A 14352-nucleotide genomic window follows, 5' to 3' on the forward strand; every position below is an offset into this window, starting at 1 on the left:
GAGAGAGACTGGGGGGGGGGAGAGACTGGGGGAGGGAGAGAGAGACTGGGGGAGGGAGAGAGAGAGACTGGGGGAGGGAGAGAGAGAGACTGGGGGAGGGAGAGAGAGAGAGACTGGGGGAGCGAGAGAGACTGGGGGAGGGAGACAGAGAGAGAGAGACGGGGGAGAGAGAGACGGGAGGGAGGAGAGAGACTGGGGGGAGGGAGAGAGAGACTGGGGGGGGAGGGAGAGGAGAGACTGGGGGAGGGTGAGAGAGAGGGAGACTTGGGGAGGGGGGAGGGAGAGAGAGAACTGGGGGAGGGGGGAGGGAGAGAGAGACTGGGAGAGAGAGAGAGAGACTGGGGGGGAGAGAGAGAGACTGGGGGAGGGAGAGAGAGAGAGAGAGTGGGGAGAGAGAGACTTGGAGAGAGAGAGAGAGACTGGGGGGAGGGAGAGAGAGACTGGGGGAGGGAGAGAGAGACTGGGGGGGGGAGGGAGAGAGAGACTGGGGGAGGGGGAGAGAGAGGGAGACTGGGGGAGGGGGGAGGGAGAGAGAGACTGGGGGAGAGAGAGAGAGACTGGGGGGGGAGAGAGAGAGACTGGGGAGGGGGAGAGAGAGACTGGGGGAGGGAGAGAGACTGGGGGAGGGAGAGAGAGAGAGACTGGGGGAGGGCGGGAGGGAGAGAGAGACTGGGGGGAGAGAGAGAGAGAGAGAGACTGGGGGAGGGGGGAGGGAGAGAGAGACTGGGGGAGGGAGAGAGAGAGAGACTGGGGGAGGGAGAGAGAGAGAGACTGGCGGAGGAGAGACTGGGGAGGGGAGAGAGGGAGACTGGGGGAGAGAGAGACTGGAGGGGGGGAGGGAGAGAGAGACTGGGGGGGGGAGGGAGAGAGAGAGACTGGGGGAGGGAGAGAGAGAGACTGGGGGAGAGGGAGAGAGACTGGGGGAGGGAGGAGAGAGAGACTGAGGGAGAGAGAGAGAGAGAGACTGGGGGAGGGGGGGAGGAGAGAGAGACTGGGGGGAGGAGAGAGAGAGAGAGAGACTGGGGGAGGGGGGAGAGAGAGAGACTGGGGGAGGGGGGAGAGAGAGAGACTGGGGGAGGGGGGAGAGAGAGACTGGGGGAGGGGGGGGAGAGAGAGACTGGGGGAGGGGTGAGAGACTGAGCGAGAGACTGGGGGAGGGGGGAGAGAGAGACTGGGGGAGGGGAGGAGAGAGAGAGACTGGGGGGAGGGGGGGAGAGAGACTGGGGGAGGGGGGGAGAGAGAGACTGGGGGAGGGGGGGGAGAGAGAGAGACTGGGGGAGGGGGGGAGAGAGAGACTGGGGGAGGGGGGGAGAGAGAGACTGGGGGAGGGGGGGAGAGAGAGACTGGGGGAGGGGGGGGAGAGAGAGAGAGACTGGGGGAGGGGGGAGAGAGAGACTGGGGGAGGGGGGGAGAGAGAGACTGGGGGAGGGGGGGAGAGAGAGTCTGGGGGAGGGGGGAGAGAGAGAGACTGGAGGGGGGGAGAGACTGGGGGAGGGAGAGAGAGACTGGGGGAGGGAGAGAGAGAGACTGGGGGAGGGAGAGGAGAGAGACTGGGGGAGGGAGAGAGAGAGAGACTGGGGGAGCGAGAGAGACTGGGGGAGGGAGACAGAGAGAGAGAGACGGGGAGAGAGAGACGGGAGGGAGAGAGAGACTGGGGGAGGGAGAGAGAGACTGGGGGGGGAGGGAGAGAGAGACTGGGGAGGGTGAGAGAGAGGGAGACTTGGGGAGGGGGGAGGGAGAGAGAAACTGGGGGAGGGGGGAGGGAGAGAGAGACTGGGAGAGAGAGAGAGAGACTGGGGGGGAGAGAGAGAGACTGGGGAGGGAGAGAGAGAGAGAGGAGGGGGAGAGAGAGACTTGGGAGAGAGAGAGAGAGAGAGACTGGGGGAGGGAGAGAGAGAGTCTGGGGGGAGGGGGGGAGTGAGAGAGAGACTGGGGTAGAGAGAGAGAGACTGGGGGGGAGAGAGAGAGAGACTGCGGAGGGGAGAGAGAGACTGGGGGAGGGAGAGAGAGAGAGACTCGGGGAGGGGGGGAGGAGAGAGAGACTGGGGGGAGAGAGAGAGAGACTGGGGGAGGGGGGAGAGAGAGACTTGGGGAGGGGGGAGGGAGAGAGAGACTGGGGGAGGGAGAGAGAGAGAGACTGGGGGAGGGAGAGAGAGAGAGACTGGGGGAGAGAGAGACTGGGGGTGGGGAGAGAGAGACTGGAGGGGGGAGGGAGAGAGAGACTGGGGGGGGAGGGAGAGAGAGAGACTGGGGGAGGGAGAGAGAGAGACTGGGGGAGGGGGAGAGAGAGACGGGGGAGAGAGAGACAGGGGGAGAGAGAGACTGGGGGGGAGGGAGAGAGACTGGGGGGAGGGAGAGAGAGAGAGAGAGAGAGAGACTGGGGGAGGGGGAGAGAGAGACTGGGGGGGGAGAGAGAGAGAGAGAGAGACTGGGGGAGGGGGGAGAGAGAGAGACTGGGGGAGGGGGGGAGAGAGAGACTGGGGAGGGGACGGAGAGAGAGAGACTGGGGGAGGGGGGGAGAGAGAGAGACTGGGGGAGGGGGGGGGAGAGAGAGACTGGGGGGAGGGGGGAGAGAGAGAGACTGGGGGAGGGGGGGAGAGAGAGACTGGGGGAGGGGGGGGAGAGAGAGACTGGGGGAGGGGGGGAGAGAGACTGGGGGAGGGGGAGAGAGAGAGACTGGGGGAGGGGGGGAGAGAGAGAGAGACTGGGGGAGGGGGGAGAGAGAGACTGGGGAGGGGGGGAGAGAGAGAGAGACTGGGGAGTGGGGGAGAGAGAGAGAGACTGGGGGAGGGGGGGAGAGAGAGAGCCTGGGGGGAGGGGGGAGAGAGAGAGACTGGGGAGGGGGGGAGGGAGAGAGACTGGGGGAGGGGGGAGAGAGAGACGGGGGGAGGGGGGAGAGAGAGTGAGACTGGGGAGGGGGGAGAGAGAGAGAGAGAGACTGGGGGAGGGGGGAGAGAGAGACTGGGGGAGGGGGAGAGAGAAAGACTGGGGGGGGAGAGAGAGACTGGGGGGGAGAGAGAGACTGGGGGGGAGGGGGGGAGAGAGAGAGACTGGGGGAGAGAGAGAGAGAGACTGCGGGAGGGGGGAGAGAGAGAGAGACTGGGGGAGGGGAGAGAGAGACTGGGGGAGGGAGAGAGAGACTGGGGAGGGAGAGAGAGACTGGGGAGGGAGAGAGAGACTGGGGGAGGGAGAGAGAGAGACTGGGGAGGGAGGGAGGGAGAGAGAGAGACTGGGGGAGGGAGAGAGAGAGAGACTGGGGGAGGGAGAGAGAGAGACTGGGGAGGAGAGAGAGAGAGACTGGGGAGGAGAGAGAGAGAGACTGGGGAGGGAGAGAGAGAGAGAGACTGGGGGAGGGAGAGAGAGAGAGAGAGACTGGGGAGGAGAGAGACTGGGGGAGGGAGAGAGAGAGAGAGAGAGAGACTGGGGGAGGGAGGGAGAGAGAGAGACTGGGGGAGGGAGGGAGAGAGAGACTGGGGGAGGGAGGGAGAGAGAGAGACTGGGGGAGGAGGGAGAGAGAGACTGGGGGAGGGAGAGAGAGAGACTGGGGGAGGGAGAGAGAGAGAGACTGGGGGAGGGAGAGAGAGAGAGACTGGGGGAGGGAGAGAGAGAGAGAGACTGGGGGAGGGAGGGAGAGAGAGAGAGAGACTGGGGGAGGGAGGGAGAGAGAGAGAGAGACTGGGGGAGGAGGGAGAGAGAGAGAGAGACTGGGGAGGGAGGGAGAGAGAGAGACAGACTGGGGGAGGGAGGGAGAGAGAGACTGGGGATGGAGAGAGAGAGAGACTGGGGGAGGGAGAGACTGGGGGGAGAGAGAGACTGGGGGAGGGAGGGAGGGAGAGACGGGGAGGGGGGAGAGAGAGAGAGACTGGGGGAGGGAGGGAGAGAGAGAGTGGGGGAGGGAGAGAGAGAAAGACTGGGAGAGGGAGAGAGAGAGAGACAGGGAGAGGGAGAGAGAGAGAGACTGGGGGAGGGAGAGAGAGAGAGAGACTGGGGGAGGGAGGGAGAGAGAGAGAGAGACTGGGGGAGGGAGGGAGAGAGAGAGAGAGACTGGGGGAGGAGGGAGAGAGAGAGAGAGACTGGGGGAGGGGAGGGAGAGAGAGAGACAGACTGGGGGAGGGAGGGAGAGAGAGACTGGGGGATGGAGAGAGAGAGAGACTGGGGGAGGGAGAGACTGGGGGAGAGAGAGACTGGGGGAGGGAGGGAGGGAGAGACGGGGAGGGGGAGAGAGAGAGAGACTGGGGGAGGGAGGGAGAGAGAGAGTGGGGGAGGGGAGAGAGAGAAAGACTGGGAGAGGGAGAGAGAGAGAGACAGGGAGAGGGAGAGAGAGAGAGACTGGGGGGGAGAGAGAGAGACTGGGGGAGGGAGAGAGAGAGACTGGGGGAGGGAGAGAGAGAGACTGGGAGAGAGAGAGAGACGGAGGGAGGGAGGGGGAGAGAGACTGGGGGAGGGAGGGAGAGAGACACTGGGGGAGGGGGGAGAGAGAGACTGGGGAGGGGGGGAGAGAGAGACTGGGGGAAGGGGGTGAGAGAGACTGGGAGGGACGGGAGGAGAGAGAGACTGGGGGAGGGGGGAGAGAGAGAGACTGGGGGAGGGGGGAGAGAGAGAGACTGGGGGAGGGAGGGAGAGAGAGAGACTGGGGGTGGGAGAGAGAGAGACTGGGGGAGGGAGAGAGACTGGGGGAGGGAGAGAGAGAGAGAGAGACTGGGGAGGGAGAGAGACTGGGGGAGGGAGAGAGAGAGAGACTGGGGGAGGGAGAGAGAGAGAGAGAGACTGGGGGATGGGGGGGAGAGAGACTGGTGGAGGGAGAGAGAGAGACTGGGGGAGGGAGAGAGAGAGAGAGACTGGGGGAGGGAGAGAGAGAGAGAGACTGGGGGAGGGAGAGAGAGAGAGAGACTGGGGGAGGGAGAGAGAGAGAGACTGGGGAGGGAGAGAGAGACTGGGGAGGGAGAGAGAGACTGGGGAGGGAGAGAGAGACTGGGGGAGGGATAGAGAGACTGGGGGAGGGAGGGAGAGAGAGAGACTGGGGGAGGGAGGGAGAGAGAGAGACTGGGGGAGGGAGGGAGAGAGAGAGACTGGGGGAGGGAGGGAGAGAGAGAGACTGGGGGAGGGAGGAGAGAGAGAGACTGGGGGAGGGAGGGAGAGAGAGAGACTGGGGGAGGGAGGAGAGAGAGAGAGACTGGGGGAGGGGAGGGAGAGAGAGAGACTGGGGGAGGGAGAGAGAGAGAGAGACTGGGGGAGGGGGAGAGAGAGAGAGAGACTGGGGGAGGGAGGGAGAGAGACTGGGGGAGGGAGAGAGAGAGAGAGACTGGGGGGAGAGAGAGAGAGAGACTGGGGGAGAGAGGGAGAGACTGGGGGAGAGAGAGAGAGACTGGGGGAGGAGAGGACTGGGGGAGAGAGAGAGAGAGAGAGACTGGGAGAGAGGGAGAGAGACTGTGGGAGAGAGGGAGAGAGACTGGGGGAGGGAGAGAGAGAGACTGGGGGAGGGAGAGAGAGAGACTGGGGGGAGAGAGAGAGAGACTGGGGGGAGAGAGAGAGAGACTGGGGGAGATAGAGACTGGGGGAGGGAGAGACTGGGGGAGAGAGAGAGAGACTGGGGGAGGGAGAGAGACTGGGGGAGGGAGACTGGGGGAGGGAGACTGGGGGAGAGAGAGACTGGGGGAGGGAGAGACTGGGGGAGGGAGAGAGAGACTGGGGGAGGGAGAGAGAGACGGGGGGGGAGGGAGAGAGAGACTGGGGAGGGGGAGAGAGAGGGAGACTGGGGGAGGGGGGAGGGAGAGAGAGACTGGGGGAGAGAGAGACTTGGGGGGGGAGGGAGAGAGAGACTGGGGGAGGAGAGAGAGAGACTGGGGGGGGGAGAGAGAGAGAGAGACTAGGGGAGGGGGAGAGAGAGAGACTGGGGGAGGGAGAGAGAGACTGGGGGAGGGAGAGAGAGAGAGACTGGGGGAGGGCGGGAGGGAGAGAGAGACTGGGGGGGAGAGAGAGAGAGAGACTGGGGGAGGGGGGAGAGAGAGAGACTGGGGGAGGGGGGGGAGGAGAGACTGGGGGAGGGGGGGAGGGAGAGAGAGAGAGACTGGGGGAGGGAGAGAGAGAGAGACTGGGGGGAGAGAGACTGGGGGAGGGGGGAGAGCGAGACTGGGGGAGAGAGAGACTGGAGGGGGGGAGGGAGAGAGAGACTGGGGGGAGGGAGAGAGAGAGACTGGGGGAGGGAGAGAGAGAGACTGGGGGAGGGGGAGAGAGAGACTGGGGGAGTGAGAGAGACTGGGGGAGGGAGAGAGACTGAGGGAGAGAGAGAGAGAGAGACTGGGGGAGGGGGGGAGGGAGAGAGAGACTGGGGGGGAGAGAGAGAGAGAGACTGGGTGGGGGGGAGAGAGAGAGAGAGAGACTGGGGGAGGGGGGGAGAGAGAGAGACTGGGGGAGGGGGGGAGAGAGAGAGACTGGGGGAGGGGGGAGAGAGAGAGACTGGGGGAGGTGGGGAGAGAGAGGCTGGGGAGGGGGGGAGAGAGAGACTGGGGGAGGGGGGGGAGAGAGAGAGACTGGGGGAGGGATGAGAGAGAGAGACTGGGGGAGGGGGAGAGAGAGAGACTGGGGGAGGGGGGGAGAGAGAGACTGGGGGAGGGGGGGAGAGAGAGAGACTGGGGGAGGGGGGTAGAGAGAGAGAGACTGGGGGAGGGGGGAGAGAGAGACTGGGGGAGGGGGGGAGAGAGAGAGACTGGGGGAGGGGGGGGAGAGAGAGAGACTGGGGGAGGGGGGGAGAGAGAGAGAGACTGGGGGAGGGGGAGAGAGAGACTGGGGGAGGGGGGAGAGAGAGACTGGGGGAGGGGGGGAGAGAGAGAGACTGGGGAGTGGGGGAGAGAGAGAGACTGGGGGAGGGGGGGGAGAGAGAGAGACTGGGGAGGGGGGGGAGAGAGACGGGGGGAGAGAGAGACTGGGGGAGAGAGAGACTGGGGGAGGGGGAGAAAGAGACTGGGGGAGGGGGAGAGAGAGACTGGGGGAGGGAGAGAGAGAGAGACTGGGGGAGAGAGAGAGACTGGGGGGGAGAGAGAGAGAGAGACTGGGGGGAGGGGGGGAGAGAGAGAGACTGGGGGAGGGGGGGAAGAGAGAGACTGGGGGAGGGGAGAGAGAGACTGGGGGAGGGGGGGGAGAGAGAGACTGGGGGAGGGGGGGAGAGAGAGACTGGGGGGAGGGGGGGAGAGAGAGACTGGGGGAGGGGGGAGAGAGAGAGACTGGGGGAGGGGGGGAGAGAGAGACTGGGGGAGGGGGGAGAGAGAGACTGGGGGAGGGGGGGAGAGAGAGAGAGACTGGGGGAGGGGGGGAGAGAGAGAGAGACTGGGGAGTGGGGGAGAGAGAGAGACTGGGGGAGGGGGGGAGAGAGAGACTGGGGGAGGGGGGAGAGAGAGAGACTGGGGGAGGGGGGGAGGGAGAGAGACTGGGGGAGGGGGGGAGAGAGAGAGACGGGGGGAGGGGGGGAGAGAGAGTGAGACTCGGGGAGGGGGGGAGAGAGAGAGAGAGAGACTGGGGGAGGGGGGGAGAGAGAGACTGGGGGAGGGGGGAGAGAAAGACTGGGGGGGGAGAGTGAGAGACTGGGGGGGGAGAGAGAGACTGGGGGAGGGGGGGAGAGAGAGAGACTGGGGGAGAGAGAGTGAGAGACTGCGGGAGGGGGGGAGTGAGAGAGAGACTGGGGGAGAGAGAGAGAGACTGGGGGAGAGAGAGAGAGACTGGGGGAGGGAGAGAGAGACTGGGGGAGGGAGAGAGAGAGAGAGACTGGGGGAGGGAGAGAGAGAGACTGGGGGAGGGAGAGAGAGAGAGAGACTGGGGGAGGGAGGGAGAGAGAGACGGGGAGGGAGAGAGACTGGGGGAGGGAGAGAGAGAGAAAGTGTGGGAGGGAGAGAGAGAGAGACTGGGGGAGGGAGAGAGAGAGAGACTGGGGGAGGGGGGGAGAGAGAGACTGGGGAGTGGGGAGAGAGAGAGAGACTGGGGGAGGGGGGGGAGAGAGAGAGACTGGGGGAGGGGGGAGAGAGAGAGACTGGGGGAGGGGGGAGGAGAGAGACTGGGGGAGGGGGGGGGAGAGAGAGAGACGGGGGGAGGGGGGAGAGAGAGTGAGACTGGGGGAGGGGGGGAGAGAGAGACTGGGGGAGGGAGAGAGAGACTGGGGGAGGGAGAGAGACTGGGGGAGGGAGAGAGAGAGAGAGAGAGAGACTGGGGGAGGGAGGGGAGAGAGAGAGACTGGGGGAGGGAGGGAGAGAGACTGGGGGAGGGAGAGAGAGAGAGAGACTGGGGGAGGGAGAGAGAGAGAGAGACTGGGGGAGGGAGAGAGAGAGAGAGACTGGGGGAGGGAGGGAGAGAGAGAGACAGACTGGGGGAGGGAGGGAGAGAGAGACTGGGGGGATGGAGAGAGAGAGAGACTGGGGGAGGGAGAGACTGGGGGAGAGAGAGAGACTGGGGGAGGGAGGGAGGGAGAGACGGGGAGGGGGAGAGAGAGATAGACTGGGGGAGGGAGGGAGAGAGAGAGAGTGGGGGAGGGAGAGAGAAAGACTGGGGGAGGGAGAGGGAGAGAGAGAGAGACTGGGGGGAGAGAGAGAGACTGGGGGAGGGAGAGAGAGAGACTGGGGGAGGGAGAGAGAGACTGGGGGAGGAGAGAGAGAGACTGGGGGAGGGAGAGAGAGAGACTGGGGGAGGGAGGGAGAGAGAGACGGAGGGAGGGGGAGAGAGACGGGGAGGGAGGGAGAGAGACTGGGGGAGGGAGAGAGAGAGAGACTGGGGGAGAGAGAGACTGGGGGATGGAGAGAGACTGGGGGAGGGAGAGAGAGAGAGACTGGGGAGGGAGAGAGAGACTGGGGGAGGGAGAGAGAGAGAGAGACTGGGGGAGGGAGAGAGAGAGAGACTGGGGGAGCGAGGGGGAGAGAGACTGGTGGAGGGAGAGAGAGAGACTGGGGGAGGGAGAGAGAGAGAGACTGGGGGAGGGAGAGAGAGAGAGAGACTGGGGGAGGGAGAGAGAGAGAGAGACTGGGGGAGGGAGAGAGAGAGAGAGACTGGGGGAGGGAGAGAGAGAGACTGGGGGAGGGAGAGAGAGAGAGAGAGACTGGGGGAGAGGGAGAGAGAGAGACTGGGGGAGGGAGAGAGAGAGAGACTGGGGAGGGAGAGAGAGAGAGACTGGGGAGGGAGAGAGAGACTGGGGGGAGGGAGAGAGAGAGAGACTGGGAGAGGGAGAGAGAGAGAGAGAGAGACTGGGGGAGCAGAGAGAGAGAGAGACTGGGGGAGGGAGAGAGAGAGAGACTGGGGGAGAGAGAGAGTGTTTTAAAGGCAGAGACTCCGGAGGCATACTGATCTGGTTTAAAACAGAACTTAAGAATTACATCAAATTTATAAAAAAGGGCGAAAACCACATATGGCTCAAAATTGAGAGGGAGATTATCTCTAACACCCAAGACGTTTAATTTGCGCACTTTATATCCCCCAATGGAATCCCGTACTTTAAAGAGGACACCTTCTCCAACATAGAGGGGGAAATTACCAATACCAGGCCCAGGGGAACGTGTTGATCTGTGGGGACCTCAATTCAAGAACTGGCGAAGAACCAGACTTCACCAATAATCAGGGAAACAATTACGTATTCGGGAATAACCACTTCGATATCCCTTCCCTCCCATGCAGGCATAACTGCGACAAGCAGACAAATACCAACGGAAAACAGCTCCTACAGCTCTGTCGAAGCCTGGGTCTGTACATTGTCAATGGTAGGTTCATAGGAGACCTCCTAGGAAGATCGACCTATTGCTCACCTCTTGGCTTGCAGCACCGTAGACTATATGATTACAGATTTGGACCCATCCTCTTTCAGAGCATTCACAGTCAAACCACAAACAACACTTGTCAGATCACAGTCAAATTACTATGTATCTTAAAAAGACAGAAACAAACAACATAGAAACACAACCCAGTAAACTGTACAACACCAAAAAATCGTACAGATGGGCCAAAAACGACACGGAAAAATACCAGAAAGCAATTAGCAATGAATCAACTCAAGCTCTCTTGGACACCTTTCTGGATAACATATACACTCACAATAAAGAAGGCGTAAACGGGCAGTGAATAACCTAAACAATATTTTTGATAATTTGGCAACAAGGTCAAACTTGAAAGCTCGCAAGAACAAACCCAAAACAAAAAACTATGAAAAATGGTTTGACCCAGATTGCCATAACATGAGGAAAAAACTTAGAAAAATATCAAACCAAAAACACAGACATCCAGAAAATGAGGAATTGCGCCTTACTTATTGCCAGACACTAACACAATACAGAAACACACTCAGAACCAAAAAAGAGCAATATATTAAGAACACACTCAGCTCCATTGAGGAATCCATTGATTCCAATTGTTTCTGGGACAACTGGAATACACTACACAAAAAACAACACGACGAATTGGCCATTCAAAATGGGGACACATGGGGAAAACCACTTTGAAAAATTATACCAGAAAAACACACTAAGGCCAGAGCAACACCAAATATGCGAAAAGCTCGAAATGTCCATAAAAGATAACCAAAACCCGCTAGACTCCATAATAACAGAAAAAGAACTTTTTGAAAAACTCAAGGACCTGCGACCAGGAAAAGCTTGCGGGACAGACGGCATACTAAACGAGATGATTAAACACACAGACGATAAAATGAAACTGGCTATCCTAAAACTCTTCAGCTTGGTTCTGAGTGTCGGTTACTTCCCTGATATCTGGAACAAAGGACTCATAACGCCCATATACAAAAGTGGGGACAAAGTCGACCCAAATAACTATCGAGGCATCTGTGTAAACAGTAACCTGGGGAAGGTATTCTGTAGCATCATAAACAAAAGACTTATAAACTTCCTTGAGGAGCACAATGTCTTGAATAAAAGCCAAATTGGATTCCTGCCAAACTATAGAACATCAGATCATATCTTCACCCTACAGACCCTAATTGACAAACACGTTCACCATAACAAAAGCAAAATCTACGCATGCTTTATAGATTTCCAGAAGGCTTTCGACTCCATCTGGCATGACGGTTTATTCCTGAAACTTATCGAAAGCTGGGTAGGGGGAAAAACATATGATGTAATTAAATCAATGCATACAAACAACAAATGTGCAGTTAAAATTGGAGACAAACAAACAAAATACTTCCCACAGGGGCGGGGGGTGACGCAGGGCTTGCCAATCTCACCGACACTCTTTAATATTTACATAAATGAATTGGCAAAACTACTTGAACAATCGACAGCACCCGGCCTCACCCTATATGAATCCAAGGTTAAATTCCTCCTCTATGCAGACGACCTGGTTCTGCTGTCACCAACTAAGGAGGGTCTACAGCAGAACCTGGATCTGCTGGAGTCGTACTGCCAGACTTGGGCCCTGACAATAAATCCCCAAAAAAACAAAGTCCTTGTGTTCCAGCAAAGATCCAGACATCAGGGACCCAAAATAAATTTCACAATAGGAACAACCAAAATTGAACAAACCACTAACTACACATACTTGGGCTTAAAAATCAGTTCTACGGGAAACTTCAAACTGGCTGTGAATGAACTGAAAGAGAAAGCAAGAAGGGCTTTCTATGCCATTAAAAAATCAATCCAAATAGAAATCCCAATTAGCATTTGGCTCAAAATTTTCAAATCAGTAATTGAACCAATTGCAATCTATGGCAGTGAGGTGTGGGGACCGCTAACACAACAAGAATTTGCAAAATGGGACAAACACCCAATTGAGATCCTACATGCAGAATTCTGTAAAAGTATCCTCTGGACTCAAAGGAAAACAGTAAACAATGCATGCAGGGCAGAACTAGGCCAATATCCATTAATAATCACTATCCAAAAAAGAGCTACCAAATTTTGGAAACACCTAGAAATGAGCAACCCCCAATGCTATCACTACGACGCCCTGAAATGCCAAGAGATGACCATAAAGAAGAATACCCTCAGTCAACTAGTCCTGGGACTCAGTGAAGTAACTACTAACAATAACCAGCCCCAGGACAGTGACAGCGTAACACAAAGAATTCGACCCAACACAATCGTCGCTAAGCAAAAGGAAAAATATCTGACATATTGGGCAGAAACAACAAAAACCCAAAGCAAACTCAATTGCTACTTGGCCCTAAACAGACAATACAACATAGCTGATTACCTGACCATGGTAAAGGACAGCAAACTGAGAAAAATCTTGACAATGTACAGACTTAGTGAACATAGCCTGGCGATCGAAAAAGGTAGACACAGGCAGACCCGGCTACCAAGAGAGGACAGGATATGCTCTCACTGCAGTCAGGGAATGGTGGAGACAGAGATGCACTTCATCACAGCTTGTAGAAAATATCAGGGCATAAGGGAGAATTTCTACCCAAAATTTACAAAAATATGCCCGGAATTCAGAAATTTGAATGACGACCAAAAACTCCCATACCTACTAGGGGAAGAGAGAAATTGCGTAACACGAGCAGCACACTGTTACAGCTTGCCATAAACAGAGGGACAACCACTAAAGATAAGACAAAGAGTATATATAAATTATATGAAAGTATATTTATACACTCAGGGATATATCTGTACGGATACACTGTATGGATAGATCTGTATTTTTGTGAACAAACATGAATGTTTTCCGATGCTTTGGCAACATAAGATGTAACTTGTCATGCCAATAAAGCGATTTGAATTGAATTGACTGGGGGAGGGAGAGAGAGAGAGACTGGGGGAGGGAGAGAGAGAGAGAGAGAGAGAGACTGAGACTGGGGGAGGGAGAGAGAGCGCGCGCGAGAGAGAGGCAGCGAGAGAGAGGGAGGGAGCGAGCGCGAGAGGGAGGGAGCGAGCGCGAGAGGGAGGGAGCGAGCGCGAGAGGGGGAGGGAGCGAGCGCGGGAGGGAGGGAGCGAGCGCGGGAGGGAGCGAGCGCGGGAGGGAGGGAGCGAGCGCGGGAGGGAGGGAGCGAGCGCGAGAGAAAGGGAGCGAGAGAGGGAGCGTGAAAGAGAGAGCGCGCGCGCGAGAGGCAGAGAGCGCGAGACGCAGAGAGAGAGAAAGAGAGCGCGAGAGGGAGAGCGGGCGCGAGAGGGAGCGGGCGCGAGAGGGAGGGAGCGCGAGAGAGAGCGAGTGCGACAGAGATCGCAAATGAGAGCGCGAGAGAGCGCACGCGAGAGGGGGAGCCCGAGAGGGAGGGCGAGCGCGAGAGGCAGAGAGCGAGCGCGAAAGTCAGAGAGCAAGCTTGCGAGAGAGAGAGTGCCCCTCCAGCCTGCTCCGCCATTCCATAAGATCATGGCTGATCTGATCTGTGAGAGAGAGAGAGAGAGAGAGACAGAGCGGGGGTGGGACTAGGATCTGCTTCCACTCATCCTGTAATCTTCCCTCTCGTGTGAATCAGCAAAGCTCAGTGTAACTCCTGGAAGTCAGTCAGTCAGCATCTGTGGTGAGACCAGGATCCGTTAACCTTCTCTCCCGGAACATCGCCCGTCTTTGCCCTTGCCTCAGCTCATCTGCTGAAACCCTCATCCAAACCTTTGTGACCTCTAGACTTGACTATTCCAGTGTACTCCTGGCCCGCCTCCCATCAACCCTCCGTAAACTTAAGCTCATCCAAAGCTCTGCTGCCCGTGTCCTAACTCGCACCAAGTCCCGTTCACCCATCACCCCTGTGCTCGCTGACCTATATTGGCTCCCAGTTAAGCAACGCCTCAATTTCAAAATTCTCATCCTTGTTTTCAAATCCCTCCATGGCCTCGCCCCTCCCTATCCCTGTAATCTCCTGCAGACAGAGTATTTACAGTAATAAACTTCGCTTGACTGAGATACTAAAACAATAAAGATGCTTCTCCTGCACTAACTCTTAATGTTTAATCGAATTCTGAAGCACACTCACTTAATCAGAGCCTTGGCCCAGACCAGTATCTCTACTGGTGTCAGACTGATGGGTGAACTGAGCACTGGCTCACGGTCCCAAGCTCCCGATCACCGTGCTGCCTGTTGAAGGGGCGGCCGATAATCTAGGCCCTGCCTCTCTCAGGTTGACCCGTGTCTTTGGCCCAGGTATAACTGTCAATCAAAGCAGTACCTCACCAGGACCCCCATGTGAATGGAATGATGTGATTCAGTGATCTGAGCCTAATATTGATCGCCAACCAAGTACAATCACATCAAGGACTTCCTGAGCTGTGCACCTAGTCTTAACGCAAGGAACAACAATAACTAAATGCCACATTGCCCCTTTCAGCAAGCTTTCACACTTGACTGACATCTTAGCAACAGCATTGAGTTAAAGGCACCGTCGAGAGCACAGAGCTGGTGGAATTGTACAGTGAGTCTGTTCTTTCCCTTCAG

Source organism: Somniosus microcephalus, chromosome 11 (assembly GCF_052327205.1).
Source record: "Somniosus microcephalus isolate GS21.2 chromosome 11, FLI_Smic_1.0, whole genome shotgun sequence".
NCBI classification, from domain to species: domain Eukaryota; kingdom Metazoa; phylum Chordata; class Chondrichthyes; order Squaliformes; family Somniosidae; genus Somniosus; species Somniosus microcephalus.